General features: G+C 47.7%; 1 protein-coding gene across 4 annotated transcripts in view; it reads right to left on the bottom strand.

The window, feature by feature from the left end:
- Positions 1 to 15,153, bottom strand: part of AKAP11 (A-kinase anchoring protein 11) — a 64,415-nt gene extending 49,262 nt beyond the window's left edge. For 3 of the 4 annotated variants that reach the window (XM_038762146.1, XM_038762149.1, XM_038762148.1), the window contains exons 1-2: positions 15,112 to 15,153; positions 2,629 to 2,686 (exon numbers count right to left, since the gene is read on the bottom strand). The gene's annotated coding sequence lies outside the window, so the exon portion shown is untranslated. Of the gene's footprint in view, positions 1 to 2,628; positions 2,687 to 3,339; positions 3,382 to 15,111 lie in introns of those variants that run through there. The other variant, XM_038762147.1, reaches the window with a different exon arrangement.
- Positions 15,154 to 17,485: the final 2,332 nt, after the last annotated feature.

Genomic DNA, 17,485 nt, shown 5'->3' with positions numbered 1-17,485 from the left:
ATGAAGTGCTCATGCCTTTCTCATTTCTCAGTTACTCCCTTCCTGTTTCCACATTATCAGCTGCTCCCTCACAGCTTATCTAACAGACTGTAAACCACAGTAAAGATCAAAACACCGCTTTAGCTCAAAGCTTATCTTATTTGGAAATAGAAAAAAGCAGAGGGTAAAGCTATCATGCAGTCTACGCTAATGGGGTAATCAGATACAATGAAAATTTCTCATAATGCACAACATTATGAAAGGAAATCCAGCGGCTGAACCGCTTTATTAGTCTGAAAAGGGGAAATTTCACAATAAAGTTCCCAACGCTTATGTGCTAACAGACTCACCTTTAAGCCCTACTTAATACGGAATGGTAGGACAGGGGCACCAGAAATGAAATTCTGAAACAATCAGCTGTCCAGCTTTGAATACGACTGATGATGATGATGAAGCAATGTTAAATTTAGACGGAAAGAGTTGCGAGAGTGAATGTGTGCATCCGGAAAGGATTGGCGGGGGGAGAATCCCAACGGGGCACGATGGCCTGGAGTTAGTAGAAAGGGTTTAAAGATTAGCGGTCTGTAAAGGGAGGGGGGTGGAGGAATGATAATGATAATCATAAATATATTATCATCATAATAATGATAATTAAATCATGAGAAGCAGTGTGGCTCAGTGGAAAGAGCACGGGCTTGGGAGTCGGCGGTCATGGGTTCAAATCCCGACTCCGCCACTTGTCAGCTATGTGCTTTGGGCAAGCCACTTAATCAAACAATCAACCGTATTTAATGAGCGCTTACTGTGTGCAGAGCACTGTACTAAGCGCTTGGGAAGTATAAGTTGGCAACATATAATAACTTCTCTGGGCCTCAGTTATCTCATCTGTAAAATAAGGATTAAGACTGTGAACCCCACATGGGACAACCTGGTCACCTTGTATCCTCCCCAGTACTTGAAACAGTGCTCTACAATCAATCAATCAATCGTATTTATTGAGCGCTTACTGTGTGCAAAGCACTGTACTAAGCGCTTGGGAAGTACAAGTTGGCAACATGTAGAGACAGTCCCTACCCAACAGTGGGCTCACTCTGCACATAGTAAGCACTTAATAAATGCCATCATTATTATGGGAGAAAACCCCATCTTCTAGACTGTGAGCCCGTTGTTGGGTAGGGACCATCTCTATATGTTGCCAACTTGTACTTCCCAAGCGCTTAGTACAGTGCTCTGCACACAGTAAGTGCTCAATTGATACGATTGAATGAATAATAATTTTGGCATTTAAGTGCTTCCTATGTGCCAACCACTGTATTAAGCATTGGGGAAGATATCATCAAAGCTACTCATTGATCATCTACTCTGTAATATGCGCTTGGGAAATTCACTGGATTAGGAAGACAATTCCTGACAGAAGGAGCATACTGACTTAGAAGCAGCACGGCGTAGTGGACAGAGCAAGGGCCTGGGAATCTGAAGGACCTGGGTTCTCCGCCCCTTGTCTGCTGTGTTACCTTGGGCAAGTCATTTCACTTCCGTGACTGTTGTATTGTACCTTTCCAAGTGCTTAGTCCAGCGCTCTGCACACAGAAAGCACTCAATAAATACGACCGAATGAATGAACTTCTCTGTGCCTCAGTTGCCTCACCTGCAAAATGGGGATTAAGACTGTGGGTCCCATGCAGGACAGGGACAACTCCCCCGTCTAGACTCCCCCTTCTAGACTGTGAGCCCGCTGTTGGGTAGGGACCGTCTCCATATGTTGGCAACTTGTATTTCCCAAGCGCTTAGTACAGTGCTCTGCACACAGTAAGTGCTCAATAAATACGATTGAATGAATGAATGAACTCAATTACCTTGAATCGACCCCAGTGCTTAGAACAGTACCTGGCACATAGTAAGTGCTGAACAAATACCATTTAAAAAACTCCAAAACTCAGAGGAATATACAAGATAATCAAGCCAGACACACCCCTGTCCCACATGGGCTGACAGTCTAATGGAGAGGGAGAGCAGATATTTAATCCCCATTTTACAGATGAGAAAACTGAGGCCCAGAGAAATTAACTGCCCAAGGTCACCCAGCAGGCTCACTGGAAAGAGCACAGGTTTTGGGGTCAGAGGTCATGGGTTCAAATCCCAGCTCTGCCAACTGTCAGCTGTGTGACTCTGGGCAAGTCACTTCATCATCAATCGTATTTATTGACCGCTTACTGTGGGCAGAGCACTGTACTAAGCGCTTGGGAAGTACAAGTTGGCAACATATAGAGACAGTCCCTACCCAACAGTGGGCTCGCAGTCTAAAAGACTTCTCTGGGCCTCAGTTCCCTCACCTGTAAAATGGGGATTAAGACCGCGAGCCCGCCGTGGGACAAGCTGATCACCTTGTAACCTTCCCAGCGCTTAGAACAGTGCTTTGCACATAGTAAGCTCTTAATAAATGCAATCATTATTATTATTACTCTGTGCACATTTGGTGCTCAATAAATACCAATGATTGACTGATCGTGACACACTGCTATCAAGAAAGAGGCGGCTCTTTTCGAGCAGAAGTTCTGAATGCTTCATGAGATAAGGAAGCTACAGTAAAAACAGCAGAGAGCAATCAGATGGGTTCAGTGTGACTGAGGATGTGGGTCTCACACTTACTGTTTCATTCCCACGCACGCACCAACAGGCGAATTTCTTCACAAAGTGGTGGTATCTTCTAGTGGAAAGAACACACTTGTGGGTGTGAACGCATGATGCATAAATGCGGAGGAGAAAACTGAGGGAGCTTATGAAACCGGTGAAGTGGCAAGTTAGAAATCCGCCCTTTCCTCTCCATTTCAAACTGCTGCCACGTTAATACAATCGCTCGGCCTGTCCCGCTTCCTATTCTGCCACTTACCGGCTGTGTGACCTTGGGCCAGTCACTTAACTTCTTCGTGCCTCAGAAAAGGGGGGGTTCATGACCTTTTCTCCCCCGCTAGCCTGTGAGTCCCTTGTGGGGCCTGGCAATTTAGCATCTATCCCAGTGCTTGGCAAATAGCACGCCCTTGACGAATACGGCTGTTATTATTAGAATTACTTGATATTAGCCCCACAACATTTACGTACATATGTGTAATTTATTTTAATGTCCCTCTCCCCCTCTAGACTGGTCCTGGTAGAAAGGGAACACGACTACCAACTCGGTTGTAGCATTTTCCCACGTGCTTAGTACAGTGTTCTGACACAATGAGCACTCAATATATACCACTGATTAAGATGCAGGTCTGCCAGAATAATAATAATGGTATTTGTTAAGCACTTACTATGTGCCCAGCACTGTTCTAAACGCTGAGAGACCGTTCCACATAGAATGGGAAATATTCTCACCTTCTCTGAAGACCTCCCAAGCACTAAGCACAGTCTTAATCCATCTGCTCTTTATCTCCTCAGTTATTTCTACGTACTGGGAAGCAGCGTGGCTCAGTGGAAAGAGCGGTTCAAATCCCGGCTCTGCCAATTGTCAGCTGGGTGACTTTGGGCAAGTCACTTCACTTCTCTGGGCCTCAGTTACCTCATCTGGAAAATGAGGATTAAGACTGTGAGCCCCCTCTGGGACAACCTGCTCACCTTGTAACCTCCCCAGCGCTTAGAACAGTGCTTTGCACATAGTAGGCGCTTAATAAATGCCATTATTATTATTATTACTGGGAGGGGGAACTGGAGTAGGGCCATTTTAGCAAATCTACAGCTCCGTATTATTCGTCCCTTGTTTATTCAGGCTAGCTCGGTCCAACCATCAACCCCGAACTGCTGCTGAGACTTCCCAACAGCATCAACAATATTTTGTCACTGAGCCGGATTTTTACACCTCTTAATTCGGACTCTTGTCCCAATCTAGGTGTTTAAGTGCATTTTTGAGTCTGTGCCTCCGTCTAGCTACGTCTCGTGTGTCGCCGTGCCCCGATGCCCCTCTCTCCAAGCAGCTGCGGGTCTGTGCCACTCTGCAAATGAGGTCGTGGCACAGCTTTCTTTTTCACTGAGCTGTTTTTGTGTATGTTTGTTTACATCCATCTCTGTGAATTGTAGAATGTTTTCGTTTCTTGTCAGTGCGAGGGACTAGTCGCTCGGCCTAGATCTGCCTCTGTGTATGTTTTGGGTTCTGTGTTCGAGTTCCCGGCATGTGGCTGGCTGCGAATGTGTCTCTGTCTAAATCACGGCCTTGTCTTTGTTTCCCCCAGTGTAAACTCCTTGTTCTCACCAAGGGCTAAGTATAAGGCAGTGCCCAAATTAGGTGCTCAAAAAATGTCAATCAATCAATCAATCGTATTTAGTGAGCGCTTACTGTGTGCAGAGCACTGTACTAAGCGCTTGGGAAGTACAAGCTGGCAACATATAGAGACAGTCCCTACCCAACAGTGGGCTCACAGTCTAAAAGGGGGAGACAGAGAACAAAACCACTACCCTTCCTCCTCCCTTTGTGGCTATTTTAAGTCAATACCGTTAAAACGGGCATTGTTCTTTATTGTTTGCATCACATAATTAAAGCATTTGGCCTCTAGGCAGCAAAGTATTTTTGTTTTCATTTTTCATTAGTGATTTATCAGAGGACGGATCCCTTAATAAAATTTTTAGTACGATGCATAAAAATCCCATTAGTGCAAATGATTTTTGGTTCTCGATAAGTTAAGAAGTAATTAACATTCATTTGAATAGATGGCGTGTTATTTGGTTTATGGGAATATAGGTTTGCTCTAGGCTGTAAGGGCCTCGCGGGCAGGGAGTGTGTCTACCACCTGTTACACACTGTCTACTGTTATAGACTGTGTCCACCAACTCAGTGGAAAAGAGCCCGGGCTTTGGAGTCAGAAGTCAGGGGTTCAAATCCCGGCTCCGCCAATTGTCAGCTGTGTGACTTTGGGCAAGTCGCTTAACTTCTCTGTGCCTCAGTTACCTCATCTGGAAAATGGGGATTAAGACTGTGAGCCCCCCGTGGGACAACCTGATCACCCTGTAACCTTCCCAGTGCTTAGAACAGTGCTTTGCACATAGTAAGCGCTTAATAAATGCCATCATTATTATTATTATACCGTATTATACTGTGATAATGTATAGACCCAAAAGCTGGACAGTGAAAAAACAGGATATCAATTTTTTAAAATTGTGGTGCTGGAAAAGGCCCTCTGTGAATACCACGGACTGCCCGAAAGACAAATAAATGGATTTTGCAGCAAATTAAACCAAAGTGGTCTTCGGAAGGCCAAATGACTCCACTTGGAATAGCACATTTTGGACACATCATCAGGAGGGCTGATTCTCCGGAGAAGACACTTATGCTAGGAAAAGCCCAGGGAAAAAGTGGAAGAAGCAGACCGGCAGCTAGATGGATGGAGACCATAACGAGGATAACGGAAGAACCGTTAGAAAGGTTGCGGATTATGGCGGAGGACAGGACGTTCTGCAGAAAGTATATCTATGGAGTCACTATGAATCGGAAATGACTCGACAACACTTAATAATAAATAATGATAACCAACTGTTAAAACTCCTACACTCTAAGTTCGTTGTGGGCAGGAAATGTGTCTACTGTTGCACTGTACTCTTCCAAGCGCTCAGTACAATGGTCTGCACATGGTAAGCGCTCAATAAATATGATTGACTAATAATGATAATAATAATAGCATTTATTAAGCACTTACTATGTGCAAAGCACTGTTCTAAGCGCTGAAGCACTGTTCTGATACATTGGACTCCACCATGGCATAGTGGATAGAGCACGGGCCTGGCTGGGCTTTAATCCCAGCTCTGCCATTTTTCTGTTGTGTGACCCTGGGTAAGTCACTTCACCTCTCTGTACCTCAGTTACCTCATCTGTAAAATGGGGAGTGAGACTGTGAGCCCCTCACAGAAGTGGGACTGTGTCCAACTTGATTTGCTCATATCCACCCCAGCACTTAGCATGGTGCCTGGCACGTAGTAAGCGCTTAACACCAAAATTATTATTATTATTACAGTGCCTGGCACAAAGTGCTTATTAAATACCATAATGATTATTACAGTGCTTGACACATAGTAAGCACTTAAATACCATCATCATGGCCTCAGTTTCTCCATCTGTACAATGGGGGTTAAGACTGTGAGCTCCACATGGGACAACCTGATGACCCTGTATCTCCCCCAGCGCTTAGAACAGTGCTTGGCACATAGTAAGCGCTTAACAAACACCAAAATTATGATTATTATTACTGTGCCTGGCACAAAGTGCTTATCAAATACCATAATGATTATTACAGTGCTTGACACATAGTAAGCACTTAAATACCATCATCATCGCCTCAGTTACTCCATCTGTAAAATGGGGGTTAAGACTGTGAGCCCCACATGGGACAACCTGATGACCCTGTATCTCCCCCAGCGCTTAGAACAGTGCTTGGCCCATAGTAAGCGCTTAACAAATACCATTATCATTATTATTACTATTATAACATCATTAGCACACAGTAGGGGCTCAGCAAACGCGATCTGACAGATCTGCAACCGAGGTCTTATTATTATTATTATTACTATTATATATAATATATATAATATAATAATATTATTATTATTCCTCCCATGTTTATTCAGGCTAACTCTGACCAACCATCAATCCCAAATTGCTTCTGATACTTCAGAACAGCATCGGGCAATATTCGGTCACTGAGCCCGATTTTTAAAACTCTAAATTCACATCAAGTTCTTGTCCCAATCTGCGGGCAATATTCTGTCACTGAGCCCGATTTTTAAAGCTCTAAATTCACATCAAGTTCTTGTCCCAATCTGGGTCTATAAGCACATTTCTGAGTCCTGGCCTCCAAATGCCTGCCATGACCTTGGATGCGTCCCTTAACAATAAAAATAATACTCTTAAAAATAAAATAAATAACAATAACAATAATAAGGATAACAAATAAAAATATCTCAAGCTCTTAGTATGTGTGAAGCACTGTTCTAGGCGCTGGGGGGGCAGTTACAAGGTGATCAGGTTGTCCCATGTGGGGCTCACATAGTGTGGCTCAGTGGAAAGAGCCCGGGCTTGGGAGTCAGAGGTCACGGGTTCAAATCCCAGCTCCGCCACTTGTCAGCTGGGTGACTTTGGGCACGTCATTTCACTTCTCTGGGCCTCAGTTCCCTCATCTGTCAAATGGGGATGAAGACTGTGAGCCTCCCGTGGGACAACCTGATCACCTTGTAACCTCCCCAGCGCTTAGAACCGTGCTTTGCACATAGTAAGCGCTTAAATACCACTTTATTATCGTCTGTCTCCCCCTTCTAGACTGTGAGCCCGTTGTCGGGTAGGGACCGCCTCTATCTGTTGCCCATTCGTACTTTCCAAGCGTTTAGTAATAATAATTTAGGAATTTATTTAATTTATTTATTTAATAAACTATTAATTAATTTATAATTAATAAATTATTAATTTAATGAGTAAATTAAATTATTGATAAATTATTTAATTAATTTATTTAATGCTTTAGGAAGCATTAAATAATATGGGCAGAGGAGACAGCAGTGCATGGGCAGAGATGGAAGTACTTTCCAAGCGTTTAGTCCAGTGCTCTGCACACAGTAAGCGCTCAATAAATATGACTGACTGACTGAATGAATGAGTGAATGAATGAGCAGAGGAGACAGGAGTGCTTGGGCAGAGATGGAAGTTCTTTCAAAGCGTTTAGTCCACTGCTCTGCACACAGTAAGCGCTCAATAAATACGACTGAATGAATGAACACGACTGAATGAATGAATGGGCAGAGGAGACAGGAGTGCATGGGCAGAGATGGAAGTACTTTCCAAGCGTTTAGCCCAGTGCTCTGCGCACAGTAAGCGCCCAATAAATACGACTGAATGAATGGGCAGAGGTGGAAGTACTTTCCAAGTGTTTAGTCCAGTGCTCTGCACACAGGAAGCGCTCAATAAATACGAATGAATGACTGAGCAGAGGAGACAGGTGTGCATAGGTAGAGATGGATGGACTTTCAAAGCGTTTAGTCCAGTGCTCTGCACACAGTAAGCGTTCAATAAATACGATTGAATGACTGACAATGATGGGCAGAGGAGACAGGAGTGCATGGGCAGAGATAGATGTACTTTCCAAGCATTTAGTCCAGTGCTCTGCACACAGTAAGCGCTCAATAAATACGATTGAATGACTGAATGAATGGGCAGAGATGGACATACTTTCCAAGCGTTTAGCCCAGTGCTCTGCACACAGTAAGAGCTCAATATGACTGAATGACTGAATGAATGAATGGGCAAAGGTGGAAGTACTTTCCAAGCGTTCAGCCCAATGCTCTGCACACAAGAAGCGCTCAATAAATACGACTGAATGACTGAGCAGAGGAGACAGGTGTGCATAGGCAGAGATGGACGGACTTTCCCAGCGTTTAGCCCAGTGCTCTGCACACAGTAACCGCTCAATAAATACGACTGAATGACTGAATGAATGAATGGGCAAAGGTGGAAGTACTTTCCAAACATTCAGCGCAATGCTCTGCACACAGGAAGCGCTCAATAAATACGATTGAATGACTGAGCAGAGGAGACAGGTGTGCATAGGCAGAGATGGACTGATTTTCGAAGCGTTTAGTCCAGTGCTCTGCACACAGGAAGTGCTTAATACGATTGAATGAATGAATGGGCAGAGGTGGAGGTACTTTCCAAGCATTCAGTCCAGTGCTCTACACACAGGAAGCGCTCAATAAATACGATTGAATGACTGAGCAGAGGAGACAGGTGTATATGGGCAGAGATGGACGGACTTTCCCAGCGTTTAGTCCAGTGCTCTGCACACAGGAAGCGCTCAATACTTTTGATTGAACGAATGAATGGGCAGAAATAGGAGTACTTTCCAAGCGTTTAGCCCAGTGCTCTCCACACAGGAAGCGCTCAGTAAATACGAATGAATGAATGAGCAGAGGAGACAGGTGTGCATGGGCAGAGAGGGACGGACTTTCCAAGCGTTTAGCCCAGTGCTCCGCAGACAGGAAGCGCTCAATAAATACGATTGAATGACTGAATGAATGGGCAGAGGTGGAAGTACTTTCCAAGTGTTCAGTCCAGTGCTCTACACACAGGAAGCACTCAATAAATACGAATGAATGACAGGGGAGACAGGTGTGCATGGGTAGAGATGGACGGACTTTCCAAGCGTTTAGTCCAGTGCTCCGCACACAGGAAGCGCTCAATACGACTGAATGAATGAATGGGCAGAAATGGAAGTACTTTCCAAGCGTTCAGCCCAGTGCTCTGCACACAGGAAGCGCTCAATAAATACAATTAAATGACTGAGCAGAGGAGACAGGTGTGCACAGGCAGAGATGGACCGACTTTCCCAGCGTTTAGCCCAGTGCTCCGCACACAGGAAGTGCTCAATAAATACGACTGAATGGATGACTGAATGAATGGGCAAAGGTGGAAGTACTTTCTAAGCGTTTAGTCCAGTGCTCTACACACAGGAAACGCTCAGTAAATGCGAATGAATGACTGAGCAGAGGAGACAGGTGTGCATGGGCAGAGAGGGACGGACTTTCCCAGCGTTTAGTCCAGTGCTCTGCACACAGGAGGCGCTCAATACGATTGAATGAATGGGCAGAAATGGAAGTACTTTCCAAGCGTTTAGCCCAGTGCTCTACACACAGGAAGCGCTCAATAAATACGATTGAATGACTAAGCAGAGGAGACAGGTGTGCATGGGCAGAGATGGACGGACTTTCCAAGCGTTTAGTCCAGTGCTCCGCACACAGGAAGCGCTCAATAAACACGACTGAATGACTGAATGAATGGGCAGAGATGGACGTACTTTCCAAGCGTTCAGCCCAGTGCTCTCCACACAGGAAGCGCTCAGTAAATACGACTGAATGACCGAGCAGAGGAGACAGGTGTGCATGGGCAGAGATGGACGGACTTTCCCAGCGTTTAGCCTAGTGCTCTGCACCCAGGAAGCGCTCAATACGACTGAATGACTGAATGAATGAATGGGCAAAGGTGGAAGTACTTTCCAAGCGCTTAGCCCAGTGCTCTCCACACAGGAAGCGCTAATAAATACGATCAAATGACTGAGCAGAGGAGACAGGTGTGCATGGGCAGAGATGGACGGACTTTCCCAGCGTTTAGTCCAGTGCTCTGCACACAGGAGGCGCTCAATACGATTAAATGAATGAATGGGCAGAAATGGAAGTACTTTCCAAGCGTTTAGCCCAGTGCTCTCCACACAGGAAGCGCTCAATAAATACGATTAAATGACTGAGCAGAGGAGACAGGTGTGCATGGGCAGAGATGGACGGACTTTCCCAGCGTTTAGCCCAGTGCTCCGCACACAGGAAGCGCTCAATACGACTGAATGACTGAATGAATGGGCAGAAATGGAAGTACTTTCCAAGCGTTTAGTCCAGTGCTCTGCACACAGGAAGCGCTCAATAAATACGATTGAATGACTGAGCAGAGGAGACAGGTGTGCATGGGCAGAGATGGATGGACTTTCCCAGCATTTACTACAGTGCTCTGCACACAGGAAGCGCTCAATAAGTACGACTGAATGGATGAATGAATGAATGGGCAGAGATGGACGTACTTTCCAAGCGTTTAGCCCAGTGCTCTCCACACAGGAAGCGCTCAGTAAATACAACTGAATGACTGAGCAGAGGAGACAGGTGTGAATGGGCAGAGATGGACGGACTTTCCAAGCGTTTAGTCCAGTGCTCTGCACACAGGAGGCGCTCAATACGATTGAATGAATGAATGGGCAGAAATGGAAGTACTTTCCAAGCGTTTAGCCCAGTGCTCTACACACAGGAAGCGCTCAATAAATACGATTGAATGACTAAGCAGAGGAGACAGGTGTGCATGGGCAGAGATGAACGGACTTTCCCAGCGTTTAGCCCAGTGCTCCGCACACAGGAAGCGCTCAATAAACACGACTGAATGACTGAATGAATGGGCAGAGATGGACGTACTTTCCAAGCGTTTAGCCCAGTGCGCTGCACACAGGAAGCGCTCAATAAATACGACTGAATGACCGAGCAGAGGAGACAGGTGTGCATGGGCAGAGATGGACGGACTTTCCCAGCGTTTAGCCCAGTGCTCTGCACCCAGGAAGCGCTCAATACGACTGAATGACTGAATGAATGAATGGGCAAAGGTGGAAGTACTTTCCAAGCGCTTAGCCCAGTGCTCTCCACACAGGAAGCGCTCAATAAATACGATTGAATGACTGAGCAGAGGAGACAGGTGTGCATGGGCAGAGATGGACGGACTTTCCAAGCGTTCAGTCCAGTGCTCTGCACACAGGAAGCGCTCAATACGATTGAATGAATGAATGGGCAGAAATGGAAGTAATTTCCAAGCGTTTAGCCCAGTGCTCTCCACACAGGAAGCGCTCAATAAATACGATTAAATGACTGAGCAGAGGAGACAGGTGTGCATGGGCAGAGATGGACGGACTTTCCCAGCGTTTAGCCCAGGGCTCTGCACACAGGAGGCGCTCAATACGATTGAATGAATGAATGGGCAGAAATGGAAGTACTTTCCAAGCGTTTAGCTCAGTGCTCTCCACACAGGAAGCGCTCAGTAAATACGACTGAATGACTGAGCAGAGGAGACAGGTGTGCATGGGCAGAGATGGACGGACTTTCCCAGCGTTTAGCCCAGTGCTCTGCACACAGGAAGCGCTCAATAAATATGACTGAATGAATGAATGGGCAGAAACAGAAGTACTTTCCAAGCGTTCAGCCCAACGCTCTCCACACAAGAAGCGTTCAATAAATACGATTAAATGACTGAGCAGAGGAGACAGGTGTGCATGGGCAGAGATGGACCGACTTTCCCAGCGTTTAGCCCAGTGCTCCGCACACAGGAAGCGCTCAATAAACACGACTGAATGACTGAATGAATGGGCAGAGATGGACGTACTTTCCAAGCGTTTAGCCCAGTGCTCTGCACACAGGAAGCGCTCAATAAATACGACTGAATGACCGAGCAGAGGAGACAGGTGTGCATGGGCAGAGATGGGCGGACTTTCCCAGCGTTTAGCCCAGTGCTCTGCACCCAGGAAGCGCTCAATACGACTGAATGACTGAATGAATGAATGGGCAAAGGTGGAAGTACTTTCCAAGCGCTTAGCCCAGTGCTCTCCACACAGGAAGCGCTCAATAAATACGATTGAATGACTGAGCAGAGGAGACAGGTGTGCATGGGCAGAGATGGACGGACTTTCCAAGCGTTCAGTCCAGTGCTCTGCACACAGGAAGCGCTCAATACGATTGAATGAATGAATGGGCAGAAATGGAAGTAATTTCCAAGCGTTTAGCCCAGTGCTCTCCACACAGGAAGCGCTCAATAAATACGATTAAATGACTGAGCAGAGGAGACAGGTGTGCATGGGCAGAGATGGACGGACTTTCCCAGCGTTTAGCCCAGGGCTCTGCACACAGGAGGCGCTCAATACGATTGAATGAATGAATGGGCAGAAATGGAAGTACTTTCCAAGCGTTTAGCTCAGTGCTCTCCACACAGGAAGCGCTCAGTAAATACGACTGAATGACTGAGCAGAGGAGACAGGTGTGCATGGGCAGAGATGGACGGACTTTCCCAGCGTTTAGCCCAGTGCTCTGCACACAGGAAGCGCTCAATAAATATGACTGAATGAATGAATGGGCAGAAACAGAAGTACTTTCCAAGCGTTCAGCCCAACGCTCTCCACACAAGAAGCGTTCAATAAATACGATTAAATGACTGAGCAGAGGAGACAGGTGTGCATGGGCAGAGATGGACCGACTTTCCCAGCGTTTAGCCCAGTGCTCCGCACACAGGAAGCGCTCAATAAACACGACTGAATGACTGAATGAATGGGCAGAGATGGACGTACTTTCCAAGCGTTTAGCCCAGTGCTCTGCACACAGGAAGCGCTCAATAAATACGACTGAATGACCGAGCAGAGGAGACAGGTGTGCATGGGCAGAGATGGGCGGACTTTCCCAGCGTTTAGCCCAGTGCTCTGCACCCAGGAAGCGCTCAATACGACTGAATGACTGAATGAATGAATGGGCAAAGGTGGAAGTACTTTCCAAGCGCTTAGCCCAGTGCTCTCCACACAGGAAGCGCTCAATAAATACGATTGAATGACTGAGCAGAGGAGACAGGTGTGCATGGGCAGAGATGGACGGACTTTCCAAGCGTTCAGTCCAGTGCTCTGCACACAGGAAGCGCTCAATACGATTGAATGAATGAATGGGCAGAAATGGAAGTAATTTCCAAGCGTTTAGCCCAGTGCTCTCCACACAGGAAGCGCTCAATAAATACGATTAAATGACTGAGCAGAGGAGACAGGTGTGCATGGGCAGAGATGGACGGACTTTCCCAGCGTTTAGCCCAGGGCTCTGCACACAGGAGGCGCTCAATACGATTGAATGAATGAATGGGCAGAAATGGAAGTACTTTCCAAGCGTTTAGCTCAGTGCTCTCCACACAGGAAGCGCTCAGTAAATACGACTGAATGACTGAGCAGAGGAGACAGGTGTGCATGGGCAGAGATGGACGGACTTTCCCAGCGTTTAGCCCAGTGCTCTGCACACAGGAAGCGCTCAATAAATATGACTGAATGAATGAATGGGCAGAAACAGAAGTACTTTCCAAGCGTTCAGCCCAACGCTCTCCACACAAGAAGCGTTCAATAAATACGATTAAATGACTGAGCAGAGGAGACAGGTGTGCATGGGCAGAGATGGACCGACTTTCCCAGCGTTTAGCCCAGTGCTCCGCACACAGGAAGCGCTCAATAAACACGACTGAATGACTGAATGAATGGGCAGAGATGGACGTACTTTCCAAGCGTTTAGCCCAGTGCTCTGCACACAGGAAGCGCTCAATAAATACGACTGAATGACCGAGCAGAGGAGACAGGTGTGCATGGGCAGAGATGGGCGGACTTTCCCAGCGTTTAGCCCAGTGCTCTGCACCCAGGAAGCGCTCAATACGACTGAATGACTGAATGAATGAATGGGCAAAGGTGGAAGTACTTTCCAAGCGCTTAGCCCAGTGCTCTCCACACAGGAAGCGCTCAATAAATACGATCGAATGACTGAGCAGAGGAGACAGGTGTGCATGGGCAGAGATGGACGGACTTTCCAAGCGTTCAGTCCAGTGCTCTGCACACAGGAAGCGCTCAATACGATTGAATGAATGAATGGGCAGAAATGGAAGTAATTTCCAAGCGTTTAGCCCAGTGCTCTCCACACAGGAAGCGCTCAATAAATACGATTAAATGACTGAGCAGAGGAGACAGGTGTGCATGGGCAGAGATGGACGGACTTTCCCAGCGTTTAGCCCAGGGCTCTGCACACAGGAGGCGCTCAATACGATTGAATGAATGAATGGGCAGAAATGGAAGTACTTTCCAAGCGTTTAGCTCAGTGCTCTACACACAGGAAGCGCTCAGTAAATACGACTGAATGACTGAGCAGAGGAGACAGGTGTGCATGGGCAGAGATGGACGGACTTTCCCAGCGTTTAGCCCAGTGCTCTGCACACAGGAAGCGCTCAATAAATATGACTGAATGAATGAATGGGCAGAAACAGAAGTACTTTCCAAGCGTTCAGCCCAACGCTCTCCACACAAGAAGCGCTCAATAAATACGATTAAATGACTGAGCAGAGGAGACAGGTGTGCATGGGCAGAGATGGACCGACTTTCCCAGCGTTTAGCCCAGTGCTCCGCACACAGGAAGCGCTCAATAAACACGACTGAATGACTGAATGAATGGGCAGAGATGGACGTACTTTCCAAGCGCTTAGCCCAGTGCTCTCCACACAGGAAGCGCTCAGTAAATACGACTCAATGACTGAGCAGAGGACGCAGGTGTGCATGGGCAGAGATGGACGGACTTTCCCACCGTTTAGCCCAGTGCTCCGCACACAGGAAGCGCTCAATAAATACGACTGAATGAATGAATGACTGAGTGAGTGAGTGACTGAGGCGACGCCGCTGCGCGCCCCCCCCCCCCCGCTCCGCCCCTCCCCCCCCCCATTACCTCAGGGGTCGCGCGCCGCCGGCGCGAGCCCGAGCGGGGGGGGCCTCTCTCTCTCCCCCCCCCCCCGCGCGCGCCCCCGCGCCGTGCCCGCGCGAGACTCACCTGGCGGCCGCGACCCCCGCCCAGCCCCGCCATGCCAACGCTCCGCCGGCCGCGCGCACGGCCCGCCGCCCCCAGGTCTCGCGAGAGGTCGAGCAGCCTCTCTCGCGAGAAGATCGAGGCGCGCGCGCGCGCCTGAGGGGAGGGGCGGGCCGAACCGCCCTCCACATGTCTGCCCTGTGAGGGCCTGCCCCGCCCTCACACCTCAGCCAATAAGAACAATAATAATAATTATTATTATTTTTATTATCATTATTTTTATTATTAAACGCTTACTATGTGAAAAACACTGTTCTAAGCGCTGAGGTAGAAGCAAAGCGATCAGGTTGCCCCCCCCCTCCCCCGTGGGGCTCCCAGGCTTCACCCCCATTTTCCAGATGAGGGAACTGAGGCATCGAGAACTGAAGTGTCACCCAGTTGACAAGTTAAATAATAATGACGGCGTTTGTTAAGCGCTTACTATGTAAAAACACTGTTCTAAGCACTGGAGTAGAAGCAAAGCGATCAGGTTGTCCCCCCGTGGGGCTCCCAGGCTTCACCCCCATTTTCCAGATGAGGGAACTGAGGCACAGAGAACTGAAGTGTCACCCAGTTGACAAGTTAAATAATAAAGATGGCGTTTGTTAAGCGCTTACTATGTAAAAACACTGTTCTAAGCACTGGGGTAGAAGCAAAGCGATCAGGTTGCCCCCCCCCCCCCTCCGTGGGGCTCCCAGGCTTCACCCCCATTTCCCAGATGAGGGAACTGAGGCCCAGAGAACTGAAGTGTCACCCAGTTGACAAGTTAAATAATAATGATGCCATTTGTTAAGCGCTTACTGTGTAAAAAACACTGTTCTAAGCACTGGGGTAGAAGCAAAGCAATCAGGTTCCCTCCCCCCCCCCCCCCCCCCCCCCCCGTGGGGCTCCCAGGCTTCACCCCCATTTTCCAGATGAGGGAACTGAGGCACAGAGAACTGAAGTGTCATCCAGTTGACAAGTTAAATAATAATAATGATGGCATTTGTTAAGCACTTACTATGTAAAAAGCACTGTTCTAAGCGCTGGGGTAGAAGCAATGCGATCAGGTTGTCCCCCCCGTGGGGCTCCCAGGCTTCACCCCCATTTTCCAGATGAGGGAACTGAGGCACCGAGAACTGGTGCCACCCAGCTGACAAGTTAAATGACAATAATGATGGCATTTTTAAGCGCTTACTATGTAAAAAACACTGTTCTAAGCGCTGGGGTAGAAGCAAAGAGATCAGGTTGCCCCCCCCCCCCCGTGGGGCTCCCAGGCTTCACCCCCAGTTTACAGATGAGGGAACTGAGGCACCGAGAACTGAGGTGCCACCCAGCTGACAAGTTCAATGACAATAATGATGGCATTTTTTAAGCGCTTACTATGTAAAAAACACTGTTGTAAGCGCTGAGGTTGAAGCAAAGCGATCAGGTTGCCCCCCCCCCCCCCCCCCCCCCGTGGGGCTCCCAGGCTTCACCCCCATTTTCCAGATGAGGGAACTGAGGCACCGAGAACTGAAGTGCCACCCAGCTGACAAGTTCAATAATAATAATGACGGCGTTTGTTAAGCGCTTACTATGTGAAAAGAGCTGTTCTAAGCACTGGGGTAGAAGCAAAGCGATCAGGTTGTGTTGTTCCCCCCCCGTGGGGCTCCCAGGCTTCACCCCCATTTTCCAGATGAGGGAATGAGGCACCGAGAACTGGTGTCACCCAGCTGACAAGTCAAATGATAATAATGTTGGCGTTTGTTAAGCGCTTACTATGTGAAAAGCACTGTCCTAAGCGCTGGGGTAGAAGCAAAGCGATTAGGTTGTCCCCCCGTGGGGCACTCTGGCTTCACCTCCATTTTCCAGATGAGAGAACTGAGGCACCGAGAACTGAAGTGCCACCCAGCTGACAAGTTAAATGATAATAATGATGGCGTTTGTTAAGCACTTACTATGTAAAAAGCACTGTTCTAAGCGCTGGGGTAGAAGCAAAGCGATCAGGTTGTCCCCCCCCCCGTAGGGCTCCCAGGCTTCACCTCCATTTTCCAGATGAGAGAACTGACGTACCGAGAACTGAAGTGTCACCCAGCTGACAAGTTAAATGATAATAATGATGGCGTTTGCTAAGCGCTTACTATGTAAAAAGCACTGTTCTAAGCGCTGGGGTAGAAGCAAATCGATCAGGTTGCCCCCCCCCCGTGAGGCTCCCAGGCTTCACCCCCATTTTCCAGATGAGGGAACTGAGGCACAGAGAACTGAAGTGCCACCCAGTTGACAAGTTAAATAATAATAATGATGGCGTTTGTTAAGCGCTTACTCGGTAAAAAAAACGCTGTTCTAAGCGCTGGGGTAGAAGCAAAGCGATCAGATTGTCCCCCCGTGGGGCTCCCAG

Source organism: Tachyglossus aculeatus, chromosome 20, assembly GCF_015852505.1.
Source record: "Tachyglossus aculeatus isolate mTacAcu1 chromosome 20, mTacAcu1.pri, whole genome shotgun sequence".
Lineage (NCBI taxonomy): Eukaryota > Metazoa > Chordata > Mammalia > Monotremata > Tachyglossidae > Tachyglossus > Tachyglossus aculeatus.
This window is presented reverse-complemented; position numbering and strand designations above follow the sequence as displayed.